The 15,448-nt window shown below is 39.1% G+C and overlaps 2 long non-coding RNA genes across 2 annotated transcripts; both read left to right on the forward strand.

Annotated features, from left to right (window-relative positions):
- Nucleotides 1-6,094: 6,094 nt before the first annotated feature.
- On the forward strand, nt 6,095-6,749 carry LOC149190319 (uncharacterized). Its single transcript, XR_016256484.1, has 3 exons — nt 6,095-6,214; nt 6,317-6,389; nt 6,473-6,749. It is a non-coding gene; the product is annotated as an uncharacterized LOC149190319 (long non-coding RNA).
- A 7,076-nt stretch (nt 6,750-13,825) lies between these two features.
- On the forward strand, nt 13,826-14,287 carry LOC149190320 (uncharacterized). Its single transcript, XR_016256485.1, has 3 exons — nt 13,826-13,938; nt 14,041-14,113; nt 14,197-14,287. It is a non-coding gene; the product is annotated as an uncharacterized LOC149190320 (long non-coding RNA).
- The last annotated feature ends 1,161 nt before the right edge of the window (nt 14,288-15,448 follow it).

Raw genomic sequence — 15,448 nt, forward strand, 5'->3', positions numbered from 1 at the left:
AAGAACAACACCACGAAGCTGAAGAAGGACACGAGAAAATTATGCGAGTTCCATAAGAGCTCCAGTCACAACACTAGTGAGTATCGGGCTAAGCAGTCACTAGTGGCCGAGCTAAATGCTTCATAATCAAATGCATGTTCCAGCTCTTAGTCAGAACCTGACAAGGGGAATGAGAAATGGAAGCAGATTATCAATGCAGAGCCCAACACCACTGTTTCCACCACGAAGATATAGAAGGAGGAACCCAAAGATACAGAGGAGGAGGAGCGCCTCTTCCACTCCCAGATACGGGTAAAGGGTTCCCCGTTATAGTTCATTGTCGACAGCGGGAGCCAAACAAACCTCATTTTGGTAGAGGTTGTGAGGCAGAGGGGCTTATAGACCACAGTACACCCACAACCGTACACCATCGGTGGCTTCACCAAGGACGCGATCTTTGTGTGATCTAGAAGTGTCACCTTCCATACAACATCAAACCCTTCATGGATGAGGTATTATGTGACGTTGCGCCCCTTGATGTTTGTGATGTATTATTAGGCCAACCATACTTGTGGAAGTGACATGTTGTGTATGATTCAAGGCCTCGTGCTATTATTGTTACTTTGGGAAATAAGTTGTACAGGATACCAGAGGTAGCACCACCTACAACCATCTCTTTGGTTACTGTAAAACAATGCAGTAAGCTCATTTCCAAAACCAGGAAATTTGTTTTCCTAATGATATGCCCTCAGGGAAAGAAGAATATGGTGGTCGCAACCTCTAGACAGGACCCCTCTGCACAACAACAACAGATGGACAAGGTCGTGGAAGAGTACGAGGACATCTTCACCTCCCCCACAAGGGTGCCTTTGCACTGTCACGTCAAGCACTCCATCGATCTTACCCCAGGTGTGTCATTGCCTAATGGACCAATCTATCGACAATCCATTATGGAGAATGACGAAATCACAAGGCAGATTCAGGAGCTACTGCAAAAAGGTCACATTCAACCAAGTTCATCACCCTGTGGGAGCCTAATGATGTTGGTACAGAAGAAGGATGGAGACTATGTATTGGCTATCGAGCGCTGAACAAGATCATTGTACAAAATAGGTACCCGATCCCTTGGATTGATGACCTTCTGGACCAACTCAAGGGGGAAAAATATTTCAACAAGATTGACTTGAAGTCCGGATATCACCAGGTACTAATCAAACCCTCCGATGTGTGGAAAACTGCCTTAAAAGCTAAGGAGGGCCTTTTCAAATGGTTGGTTATGACTTTTGGGTTGACGAATGCTCCTACAACCTTCATGAGGTTGATGGATGACATCTTGCGGTCATTCACCAACTCATTTGTAGTGGTATACTGGATGACATCCTGATCTTCAGCCGGAGTTGGGAAGAGCACCTCCACCACATCCAACAAGTTCTCCAAATGCTGCAGCAACATACGCTGTGTGCCAATTTGGAGAAATGCACTTTTGGCATGACCTAGGTTCAGTATCTGGGATACATTATTTATGAAGGGGGTGCATGTGGATCTATCCAAGATCCAAGTCATTCAGGATTGGCCAGCCCCAACCACTCTGACAGAGCTTCGCAACTTTCTGGGTCTTGCCAATTTCTACCGCAGGTTCGTGTTGGGATTCTCTCATATCACTTGGCCCTTGATTCAAGTCACCAAGGGAGGAGCGAAAGAAAAATTCTTTTGGTCTGAATCTCAACAGAAGGCATTCATAGAGTTGAAACATCGCCTCTTCTCTGCACTAGTGCTCACTTTACTAGACTTGTAACAACCATTTGAGATCGAGACAGACACATCTGACTATGCTATTGGGGCAGTCCTTACTCAACAGGGGCATCCAGTGACATATCAAAGTGAGATACTTTCAGACATATTCTGGAAGTATCCCACTTATGACAAAGAGATGTATTCCATTGTGTAGGCTTGTAACTGACAATGGAAGCATTACATTTTGGGGAAGGAAATGATCATCCACACAGACCAGCAACCCCTGCAGTTCATACAGACGCAAGGGAAGTTGCAGAATGATCGTCATCTGAAGAGGTCCCCATACTTGCAACAATTCCATTTGAATATTAATTATAAGAAGGGCAACACCAATAATGTTGTAGACTGGCTCAACCTACCACGGATCATGGTGTTAACCATCGTGCTCGACTCTTGTGGGCACGAGACTTCTGATTGGACACTTCTCTACAAAAGTGACCCAAAATTTGGCCACACATACCAGCTGCTCTTGGAGGGTCAACAAGTTCCATATTTTCACTTTCAGGATGCCCTGTTATGCCACCTGGGACACCTTTGTGTTCCTTCAACCAAGCGAGCCAAGCTGATTTGGGAAGCACACTACATTCGAGCCGCTAGGATTTCGGGGTCGAGAAAATGGTAGCAGTACTGCAGAAGTATTTTTATTGGCCAAATCTACGATAAGATGTCGAGAAGTACATCAGATCTTGCACTGCCTGCTCCATTTCCAAATCATCCATCAAGAAGCAAGGCCTCTATACTCCGCTACCTACTACTAGTCGACCTTGTGAATCCATCTCTATGGATTACATTTCAGGCCTTCCTTCTACTAAGCATGGCAACAACTGTGCTTTTGTGGTCGTCGACAGATTCTCGAATATGACCACTATGACGACCTGCAAGAAGAATATCACAGCAGAAGCCACTACTAAACTCTTCTTTGAACGAGTATGGGTACACTTTGGGATCCCATAGTCTATCATCTCAGATCATGACAACAGGTTCCTCAGTACATTTTAGTCCAATCTCTAGTCGATGTTGGACACCAAGCTCACTAAGTCCACAACTTCCCATCCCCAAACTAGTGGCCAGACAGAGGTCGTCAACATGATGATCAAACACATTCTGGGCATGTACAACTCAAAGCATCCACGCACATGGGATGAGACTCTCCCCTATGTCCAACACAGTTATAACCGGGCTCTCCATAGTTCGACTAGCCACAACCCTTTTTAGGTGGCCTTCAGATTCCAGCCACCATGTCCCATTGATGTGACCATACCATTTGCAGCTACTTAGGTAGATTCAGCTCATGTCCGTCGGAAATCGATAAGGAAAACAATTTCATTGAGCACATCCAACATATCTGCTAATAGGTCCATGACATCCTGGAGAAATCAAATACCAAGTACAAGCAGCGACATGATCAACATCGGGCGCCACACAAGTTTCAAGTGGGCGACAAAGTCTAGTTGCATTTGCAAAAGGATGGCCTTATTTATGTTTTTTTCAAAGAATATTATTTGTTTATCATAATAACTATTATAAAAATATAAATTATTTATTATAAATTATTTATAAACTATTTTAAAAGCTTATTAATAATATTATAAATCTAAGGCATTAATATTATAAATTTTTGGGATTAATATTATATGTCTAAGGGATTAACATTATAAACACAAAGGATCAAATCTTTGGGTTTTCATACTAATCGCTTAGGTGTATAGTATTAATCCCTTAGTTTTATAATATTAATCAAATAAAGGATGCATTTTTCTAATATTTAATATTTATAGTATTAGATATATATTTCTTAACTACTAATATAATTAATATAAGTGTTACAATTTAATAATATTAAATATTATTAATGATTTTAATGTTATTATGTTAATAACATTAAATATTAATAATTTAAAAAAATTATATTAAATATGTTTAAAACATGTATTAACCAAAAATTAAAGCACGATTAAAGCGATTAAACATGATTATAAATTAAAATTGTATTAAATATGATTAAAACATATATTAAACATGATTAGAATATGTTTAAAACACGTTTAAAATTAGTATTCTATTAAACATGTTTAAAACATATGTTAAACATGATTAGAACAAGTTTAAAACGAGTTTAAAATTAATATTCTATTAAACATGTTTAAAACATGATTATTCTTAAACATAATTAATATTTTATTAAAGATATTATTAATATTTTTTATTAATAATATGATTAATAATAATGTTTTAAGTATTATTATTTATGATAATGAATATTATAAGATTATGAAATACTAATTGTAAATTATTGAGTTGAGGCTTGTGTGATCCATATCAATGTTGGTTCAAAACGTGTCGACAAATATATCATGATGTGATTTCCCTGAAAAATCTTCTCATCATTGTAAATTATTTATAAACTAATATAAAAAATATAAAATAAACTATTTATAAATTACCATAATATTGATTATAAACTTATTATTAATAATATTTTGTTTTATATAATATATATTAAAACATAAATTTTTTTATTTTTTAATATTTATTAAAACTTAAGATTAACATAAATAAAATGAAATTATAAAAAGAACTAATATTATAAAAAATGTAAAACCTTAAATTTATAAAAACAAATACTAAAGAAACCTAAATAATATACCATCTAAATCACATAAAATTATAAAACCCAAAAATCCAAAACTTAAAATTATAAAAACGTAACCTATAACACTTATCAACTTGTTATTTTATATATAGACAGAGAATTAAAATGAAGCTGATTATTTTAATATTTAATAACATAAAATTAAAATGAAGTTGACGACCATGCATGTTAGATCACTCAAATTCATTTCTACTTATTAACATGCATTATTTCTTTAGATGGGTCCAGATGCTTTAAAAACTAACAATAGTGAAAAGAAAGGACATTGTAGTCGTAAAAAGATTGGTAAAGCTCAAAACTATTTAGATAAAGAACTTGTTATTTAACATATTTTTTTAATATTTAATAATATAGAATGGTAAAAGCTAATGTGATTTTTATTAGATATATATATTTTTTAATTTAGTAACGGTGAATGGTAAAAGCTTGTTAGTTTTTTTTACGGTTTTTTTTTAATATTATATTTTGGGTTATAATTTATATTCAAACATGTATTTTGTATTCAATTTAAAAATTAAAAGGATTTAATCTGCTTGTATCATAGTATTTATGGACAAAATAAACTTTACTAATGATATATTTTATTATTCATCTTTGATTATAATATTTATTTATTTATTGATTATATTCATGTTAGTTGTTTATATTCATATTTATTGATTATATTCATGTTTTTATATTTTTCATTGATTCAAATTACTTTTCACAATATGTACATCTTTATAAAAATTCTAAAGTTATTTTAGTCTTATTCAAACATTTTATATTGCATTGTATATTTATCTTTACTTCACACAAATTGACATTTTCAACATCTAGGGAAAAAATTAAAGGTATTCATCATCATAGGTTGATGATATTTTAATTCAGGGTTTCATATAATCTGTCTTTTTTTACCCTACAAACTTGAGTGTGCATATTTTCAATTTTCTCACATGGAAAATATACCTTGATGTTTAATAACTGTCACACACACATCAGAATATTTTTTTTTTTATGTCGATTAACTTCCATACAAACTAACGCTTATATACATTTCCCTGGATTAACCTTATGATAACAACCATATAACTCTATATATGTTAACTCTCATATACATTCACCCATATCAACCTTACGACAACAGTCATATAACAAGGTAATGATTATGAGGGTTCGAATTTCAATACATAACGTTTCATTCAGCTAATACATAGATTCATTTAACACATCATATTCTAAGGTTCTCGTGAGGAACCATAATCGAAACAATATACAGCATGCATATATAAATTTCAAAGTCTGTAACAAGTTTTGATGCGCACATTCCAAAGGGACTGTCAGTCTTTAAAGGCGAGTTATGGCAATTGCTAACGTGTCCCGGTTTCAGTCCCGAGATATCTGTAAATTGACGTTGTGTCCGGCCTTGACTTCGGTGGAAGGGCAGCACCGTCCATCTGGAAAGATCTATGGCTAGTTGCCGTGAGGCCATGTGAGCCCAGTGCTCCAAGCACTTACGGGTCTGACACCTTGGGCATATCACTTTCGCGCCCGAATCCCATCGAACAAGTCCGACCATCGAACGGTGGTAAGACCTCTTCTGCAGATCGATGGTTGAGGGCTTGTCACGTAGCCGGTAATTAAGGCATAGTATATATTACCGAAGCTCTTCTAACTCAACTTATTCTTCCTCTCATTTCGCTGCGACGGTGTGTCGCAGAGCTATGGCGTTTCACTTGCCCACTGCTCAGGCTACTATATTCAGCTCCAGACCTTGGTTCAATTCTTCCTTCGCACCGGATTACACAGGTATGAGACCATTCTGTTATCTTATTACAGTCTATATCAGTTTCTAAGTTTGCTATGCTATTTCATTGTTTAACCAGGCTCTCGTTTCCTGCTTTGACTCAGATGCACTGTGACCGGTGGCCACACCTTGTCGGAGTTGGGAGCCCTTCCGCTCTTTCTTCTGTTTGGGTTACAGGTAGGCTCGAATGCCATTAATACCATTTTTATTCCATAGCTCTGTTTTAGGGTAACAGCTGAGTGTTTAAATTATTCTGACAGGGATACCCGGTGGCACCACCGCGGCCTGGAACCCTTTTAGCAATTCTGGGTTTCGACCCGAGTCTTAGATTGTAGACTTGATTAGGGAAAGGTTACTGTCTATGAATATCATGCTCGGCCGTGACCCTTTGATTTGTATATTGTTTATTTCTGAAGGCCATTCTGCTTGTGTTCGGACAGTGTAAGGGTTTAAGCTTAAATATTGATTATGAGGGTTGATACCCTGGCTTTGACAGTTAAATATTTCAAAGAGACAGAGCGCGAAAGATTCAATGGTTTCTGCTCTGAGCATGATGTTTTTCTTTTTTTAAACGCCTTCGTGACCACGGCTACATGTATAGACAAATGATACAGGTTTTCACTATTCTTTTCTAATGAAATGGTTTGTATGACTGTTGCTTCAATACCGAGTTTGTATATGTGTTTCACGTTCCGATTCCATGAATCTTCGTCTGGCTCAATGCAAGCAACAAATGTTCCTAAACAGAGTTGAGGCTATTTTGGTTATGTGCTCTTATCTATGTAATACGGCTTCTGGCTCTTGCGAGGGTATTGAAATATGTTGATTATTTATTAGCTTGTCTAATATATATATATGCATGCATTTATATTAATATACGACACTTCTGTGCGACTGTAAGGGTCGGCCCAGTCTTTATTACAGTTTCTGGTTTCGCCCATGTTTTCCACCGGTGAAGTTGAGGGTTTCCCTTCTTCCCATACTTGAGCGAGGTAATAGATTGCTTGCTCGCGTTTACTCGCATGGACACCAACCCGTGTTTATTCGCGGCTGGTATTTCTTTATGGTTATTATGTCATACGCAGTTTATTCTTTTTCTATTACTGGCCGCGAGGCTAACTTGTTTTACTCCTGAATGCGCACATAGAGTGCCAGGGTTGACTATTATGCATCACGGCAAGGAGCGCTATACATATTTCCGCTTCTTTTAGATACCTGTGTATTTCTTGCTTTTTGTATGAATGTGGTTTACTACAACATTATTTTCTTGAATAAGTTATTAATGTTTGCCACCAAGGCTGATATAATCCAGCTATCTATTATCTCATATTTCTTTGGTAACCATGCAAACTTAGGTTCGGATATTTCTTTTCGTACAGTTCTTAATGTTTTACCAGCAAAATGTGTATTCAGTTCACAGGCTATACTCGTATCTGTTTTCCTATATTTCATACAGTATGCACTACTTGATTTCATAATACTGTTTAAGAAATTATGCAAATAGCTGTTAGTTCTTTTCACTTTTCTCAGTACAGTACAATATAATAAACATTCTAACAGAGGCACAAGTAGCAACCATACCTGTTATCTGCCAACTTACTGGTAATGCTTGTCAATCCACCAGTCCGTAGGAAGTTCTTCGTTGAGCTTCCACCCCCAAGCACTTGCAGGTCCTACTCGACCGCAATAACACTGGTCTCGCCAGTCAATGCTATCTGATCCTAACCAGACATAGCATGCACAGGAAAATTCCTTTTCCACTTATGCTATCTGATCCTAACCAGACATAGCATTCATTTTTTCATTTCTTCTCTCTGCCATCTGATCCTAACCAGACTTGGCATTTTTCCCCTTTTTCCTCTGGGGTCTCAACTACCTCCAGGTAGTTAGGGTTCCAATGTAACTGATTCCTCAGTTACTAACCATGATTAATCATAACTCAGTTCAAAATGGTACCAACACAACTGTCTTTTTATTAACATAACATTAACAACATGATTATACATATTTTAAATAAAGTCTTTGTTCCATAAATACTTCACTAGTTACTAGCATTTACTTTTCACAAGGGGTGTTACATCTCCCCCTCCTGAAAGTCTACATCGTCCCGATGTTGCTGCTCATCCAAAAACAGTCTGGGATAAGTATCCCTCATCATTTGTTCATCTTCCCAGGTGGCCTCTTCAGGCCCAAAGTGCTGCCACTGCACTTTAACCTGGCTGATGACCTTTTTCCGCAGCTCGACTCTTCTCTGATCTAATATGTTCACTGGTTCGACCAGGAACTCTCCTTCCGGTTCCACCTGAAACACATAACAATTAAATCAGTTGTTTTACTAGTATTTCATTTCAGTTTACATTTGATGACAGTCTTTCCTCACCTGAATGTCCTGCCAACTTATTATATGCCTAGGGTCATACACATATCTCTTTAAAACTGATACATGGAAGACATTATGAACCCGAATATGGCTGGGTAGGGCGAGCTGATAAGCTACCGGCCCTACTCATGCCAAAATTTGGAATGGTCCACAAAAACGCGGTGCCAATTTGGCACAGGCATTCCATTGAAGGGTACTCTTCCTGGCTCGAATTCTAATGTATACATGTTCACCCACTTGATACTCTTTAAATGTTCTCTTCCGGTCTGCAAAATTCTTCTGCCTATCTTGTGCCATCTTTAAATTAGCTCGAACCTTTTTTACCATGACCTCCATCTCTTCCAACATTTCAGGTCCTAACAAGAATTTGTCCTCCGGTCCACCCCAACTGGAGGGTGTGCGGCACTTCCGGCCGTAAAGTACTTCGAATGGGCTCATCTTCAAGGATGAGTGATAGCCATTATTATAGGCGAATTCCACTAGGTGTAGATACTCCTCCCATCGCGTAGGTTGCTGCATCACATAAGACCTCAACATGTCCTCCAACACTTGATTCACTCGCTCAGTCTGTCCGTCAGTTTGCGGATGATATGCGGTGCTGAAACTCAACTGAGTTCCTAGACATTCAAATAAGGTCCTCCAAAAAGCTGAGGTAAACTTAACATCACGATCAGATATTATTACCTTCGGCAGCCCATGAAGTTTAAATATATTTTGCATAAAAATGTTTGCGATTTGAGCTGCACGATAAGTGGATTGAACCGGTATAAAGTGAGCTGACTTGCTGAGTTTATCCACTACTACCATTATTGAATCATTATTCTTTTTGGATTTTGGCAAACCGGTAATAAAGTCCATGGTTATGGTCTCCCATTTCCATTCTGGTATGGGTATTGGCTGTAGCAGTCCTGCAGGATGCTGATGTTCAGCTTTCACCTGCTGACACTCCAAACAGCGCGCCAGGTATTCTACAACATCCTTCTTCATGCCTGGCCAGTAATACTCCTTCCTTAGTGAGGTGATTAATTTCTGGTAACCAGGATGCCCTGCATAAGGACTTCTATGATTTTCATCCAGAATCTTTTCTTTAATACTGCTCTGATTGGGTATGTAAATCTTCTTCTGGAAACACAACATGCCGGCTGTATTCAAGGTATAACCTTGTTGTATGGAACGGGCATCTGAATTTTGCACCAAATGCTTCTTTTGCAAATAAATCTGATCTTGCGCCGCAGCCTCCTCAATCTCTTGGTCAAGAGTGGACCATCCTTGACTGAAACCAATCTCATAAATGCAATGCACTTTTCGACTTAGTGCATCAGCTACTCTGTTCTCCTTTCCCTTTAGGTGTTTAATTTCGAAATCGAAATTTCCCAAGAAGTCCACCCATCTTGCTTGTCTTGCGTTTAAGGTAGGTTGACTAAAGTAGCTAGTCAAGCTGTGGTGATCCGTCATCAACAAAAATTTCCTCCCTATTAAATAATGGCGCCACATCTTCAAAGCATGGATCACAGCGGTTAATTCCAGATCATAGGCGGAATATTTCTGCTCATGTTCTTTTAACTTTCTGGATTCATAAGCAATCACCTTGCCTTCCTGCATTAGTACTCCACCCACGCCCTCCTTGCTGGCATCTGTACAAACTACATACTCCTTTTCGGGATCTGCCACACACAGCAGAGGCGCTGTGGTAAGTAAATGTTTGAGCTGTTCAAAACTCCGTTGACAGTCTGCTGTCCATTTAAACACTTTTCCCTTCTTTTGCAAGGAGGTAATAGGGTAGGCAACTCTAGAAAAACCTTCTACAAACCGCCGGTAATATCCAGCCAGCCCCATGAAAGATCGAATGTCTGCTACATCCTTGGGTGTAGGCCAATCCATTATAGTTTTAATCTTTTCGGGGTCTACAGCTATACCTTCCTTTGTAATAATGTGACCCAAATACTGGATCTGTTCTTTATAGAAATCACATTTGCTGAATTTTCCATATAACTGATGCTCCCATAAAGTCTGTAACACTAACCTTAGATGTTCCTCATGCTCTTTCCTATTCCGGGAGTAGATAAGTATATCATCAATAAAGATCAATACAAATTTGTCTAAGTATTGATGAAATACACTATTCATTAAACACATGAATGTTGCAGGCGCATTAGTTAACCCAAAAGGCAGTACCACAAACTCGTAATGTCCATAACGAGTACGAAAAGCGGTCTTGGCTATGTCTTCATCTTTTATTCTAATTTGGTGGTATCCTGATCTCAAATCGATCTTTGAGAAGATGGTCGCCCCCTTCACCTGATCAAACAGCTCGTCAATGCGGGGTAGTGGATATTTGTTTTTGACTGTTAGTTTATTCAACTGTCTATAGTCTATGCACATTCGCAGAGTCCCATCCTTCTTCCTCACAAATAGCACAGGAGCTCCCCAAGGAGAGACACTGGGGCGGATGTACTTCTTTTCTAGCAGCTCTTGCAGCTGCATTTTTAACTCAGTTAACTCTGGCACACTCATCCGATAGGGTGCTCGGGACACTGGGGCTACTCCGGGTATCAGCTCAATGGTGAAGTCCAAATCCCTTCTGGGTGGCAGCCCTGGAATCTCTTCAGGGAATACATCTGCAAATTCTTGCACTACTGGTATATCTTTAACAGTTGCAACCTTATCCACAGAATCTGCAAACCCCACTTGCACTGCATAAATCTGGCACTTATTCCGGATACACTTAACCAGCTGGGAGGCTGTGATCGGCCGAATCTGCACTGGTTTCTGGATGCCTTCAATTTCTTTTCCCACACCCAGTTCATCTCTGTAAGAAACTGTTTTTGTTTTACAATTAATTACAGACCACTGTCGTTCCAACCAGTCCATTCCTATCAGCACGTCATAGGAACCAAGAGGGAGTACATTTAACTCAGTTGTTATGGTTTGGCCAGCTAACCTTAATGGACAATTGCTAACTTTGGTAATACTCTTCTTTTGGTCCCAGTGGCCAGCTGTACTAACCATGGGCTTTTAAATTTAGTGGTTTGCAAACCACAGCTTTCTACTACTTTAGGACTTATATAGCTTAAAGTAGCTCCTGGGTCTACTAAAACAGAAACAGCTCGATCACAAATCTTACCTTCGAACTCTATCATTGTTGGCTGGTAATCAGCTTGCCGATCCTCCAGTGCTGCATTTATTCTGGGCATGGATCGAGCCACATCTCCTACTGTTGAAGCTTCGTAGATCTGGGACAACTGATCGCTGTCCTTCCGATGAGGGCAGTTTCTGATGTAATGGGGTCCGCCACAACCCCAACACTGAACAGGTGGCCGAGCTGTGCCTTCATTGTCCAATCTAACTTGCTGTTCACTATATTTGGAATCTGCAGGAGGTTTGAATCTGCTTTGAGTTTTTGCTGGATTTTTAGTGCTGGTTCCTTTCGAAAATCCTTTCTGAAAACTGCTGCGTGCTCCCTTACTACCCATAGGTATTTTACTGCCTCGCTTATCTGTCCAACGCTTTCCGGAATTTTCTCCTTTTGATTTATTCTGCTGATAACACAGTCTTGCTTTTCGGATTGCTTCATCCATGGTTTTCGGATTATCGAACTCTATCCTTTCTCGCATTGTCAGAGGTAGGCTACTAACAAATCTTTGTACTTTAGCCTTCTCTTCACGAATATAGGGCACATAGCGAAGCAGGGATGTGAACTTGGTTACAAACTCATCAATGGTCTGCTGTCCCAGCCGCAGATCGTGGAATTCGCGTGCCTTTTCATCATAAAAGCGTTCTATCAGGTACTTCTCTTTAAAATATCCTTGAAACTTTTCCCATGTCACATCCTGTTCACTTATTCCCCGCACCATCTTGACCTCCTCCCACCATAGCGTGGCTTTGGCTTGCAACTGGAATATAGCCAGCCTTGCCTTAAGATGATGATCGTATTCATACACCTGAAAATACTTATTCATATTAATCAGCCATGCCTCTGCAGCTTCTTCAGATTCTCCGTCAAAATGAGGTGGTTTAATCTTCCTGAATTCTCCATGTAATTCCATCCGAGGTCTTTTTGGAGTCTGATATTCAGAAGAATTAACAGACTTCTCTCCTCGCGTCTCTCCTCTGTCCTCTGCTTCCTCCTGTTCAGTATGATAGCTCTGTTCATCTGTTATTTGTGCTTGTTCCGGCCTCGGATGTGACTGTTGTTGATGTTGTTTATCAGATAAGCTTTTCAAGATCCTCTCCTGTTCAACATTCAATCTTGCGTTATCCGCACGCAGCTGAGCCATTTCATCTTTTAGCTCCTGCAATGTCCTCAATAGCGTTGAGTCAGTAGTGCGACCTGCTGCTCCCAGCTGTACCCAAAACTCAGAATTCCCTTGAGGTTGTTCCATGTTATCCGGGGGTTCCGGATTCCCATAAGGAGCACTGTTTGCTGAACTGTTACCATAATACTGTTTATATTCATGTTGTTGTAATCTTAAAAATTTTCCCAAAGGTCACAGAGTTGTAAACCTTGGGCTCCGATACCATAATGTCACGCACACATCAGAATATTTTTTTTTTATGTCGATTAACTTCCATATAAACTAACGCTTATATACATTTCCCTGGATTAACCTTATGATAACAACCATATAACTCTATATATGTTAACTCTCATATACATTCACCCATATCAACCTTACGACAACAGTCATATAACAAGGTAATGATTATGAGGGTTCGAATTTCAATACATAACGTTTCATTCAGCTAATACATAGATTCATTTAACACATCATATTCTAAGGTTCTCGTGAGGAACCATAATCGAAACAATATACAACATGCATATATAAATTTCAAAGTCTGTAACAAGTTTTGATGCGCACATTCCAAAGGGACTGTCAGTCTTTAAAGGCGAGTTATGGCAATTGCTAACGTGTCCCGGTTTCAGTCCCGAGATATCTGTAAATTGACGTTGTGTCCGGCCTTGACTTCGGTGGAAGGGCAGCACCGTCCATCTGGAAAGATCTATGGCTAGTTGCCGTGAGGCCATGTGAGCCCAGTGCTCCAAGCACTTACGGGTCTGACACCTTGGGCATATCACTTTCACGCCCGAATCCCATCGAACAAGTCCGGCCATCGAACGGTGGTAAGACCTCTTCTGCAGATTGATGGTTGAGGGCTTGTCACGTAGCCGATAAGTAAGGCATAGTATATATTACCGAAGCTCTTCTAACTCAACTTATTGTTCCTCTCATTTCGCTGCGACGGTGTGTCGCAGAGCTATGGCGTTTCACTTGCCCACTGCTCAGGCTACTATATTCAGCTCCAGACCTTGGTTCAATTCTTCCTTCGCACCGGATTACACAGGTATGAGACCATTTTGTTATCTTGTTACAGTCTATATCAGTTTCTAAGTTTGCTATGCTATTTCATTGTTTAACCAGGCTCTCGTTTCCTGCTTTGACTCAGATGCACTGTGACCGGTGGCCACACCTTGTCGGAGTTGGGAGCCCTTCCGCTCTTTCTTCTGTTTGGGTTACAGGTAGGCTCGAATGCCATTAATACCGTTTTTATTCCATAGCTCTGTTTTAGGGTAACAGCTGAGTGTTTAAATTATTCTGACAGGGATACCCGGTGGCACCACCGCGGCCTGGAACCCTTTTAGCAATTCTGGGTTTCGACCCGAGTCTTAGATTGTAGACTTGATTAGGGAAAGATTACTGTCTATGAATATCATGCTCGGCCATGACCCTTTGATTTGTATATTGTTTATTTCTGAAGGCCATTCTGCTTGTGTTCGGACAGTGTAAGGGTTTAAGCTTAAATATTGATTATGAGGGTTGATACCCTGGCTTTGACAGTTAAATATTTCAAAGAGACAGAGCGCGAAAGATTCAATGGTTTCTGCTCTGAGCATGATGTTTTTCTTTGTTTAAACGCCTTTGTGACCATGGCTACATGTATAGACAAATGATACAGGTTTTCACTATTCTTTTCTAATGAAATGGTTTGTATGACTGTTGCTTCAATACCAAGTTTGTATATGTGTTTCACGTTCCGATTCCATGAATCTTCGTCTGGCTCAATGCAAGCAACAACTGTTCCTAAACAGAGTTGAGGCTATTTTGGTTATGTGCTCTTATCTATGTAATACGGCTTCTGGCTCTTGCGAGGGTATTGAAATATGTTGATTATTTATTAGCTTGTCTAATATATATATATATATGCATGCATTTATATTAATATACGACAATTCTGTGCGACTGTAAGGGTCGGCCCAGTCTTTATTACAGTTTCTGGTTTCGCCCATGTTTTCCACCGGTGAAGTTGAGGGTTTCCCTTCTTCCCATACTTGAGTGAGGTAATAGATTGCTTGCTCGCGTTTACTCGCATGGACACCAACCCGTGTTTATTCGCGGCTGGTATTTCTTTATGGTTATTATGTCATACGCAGTTTATTCTTTTTCTATTACTGGCCGCGAGGCTAACTTGTTTTACTCCTGAATGCGCACATAGAGTGCCAGGGTTGACTATTATGCATCACGGCAAGGAGCGCTATACATATTTCCGCTTCTTTTAGATACCTGTGTATTTCTTGCTTTTTGTATGAATGTGGTTTACTACAACATTATTTTCTTGAATAAGTTATTAATGTTTGCCACCAAGGCTGATATAATCCAGCTATCTATTATCTCATATTTCTTTGGTAACCATGCAAACTTAGGTTCGGATATTGCTTTTCGTACAGTTCTTAATGTTTTACCAGCAAAATGTGTATTCAGTTCACAGGCTATACTCGTATCTGTTTTCCTATATTTCATACAGTATGTACTACTTGATTTCATAATACTGTTTAAGAAATTATGCAAATAGCTGT

This window comes from Pinus tabuliformis, chromosome 3_1 (genome assembly GCF_031772625.1).
Source record: "Pinus tabuliformis cultivar Carrire ecotype Pingquan chromosome 3_1, CPIR1, whole genome shotgun sequence".
In the NCBI taxonomy this organism is placed as follows: Eukaryota; Viridiplantae; Streptophyta; class Pinopsida; order Pinales; family Pinaceae; genus Pinus; species Pinus tabuliformis.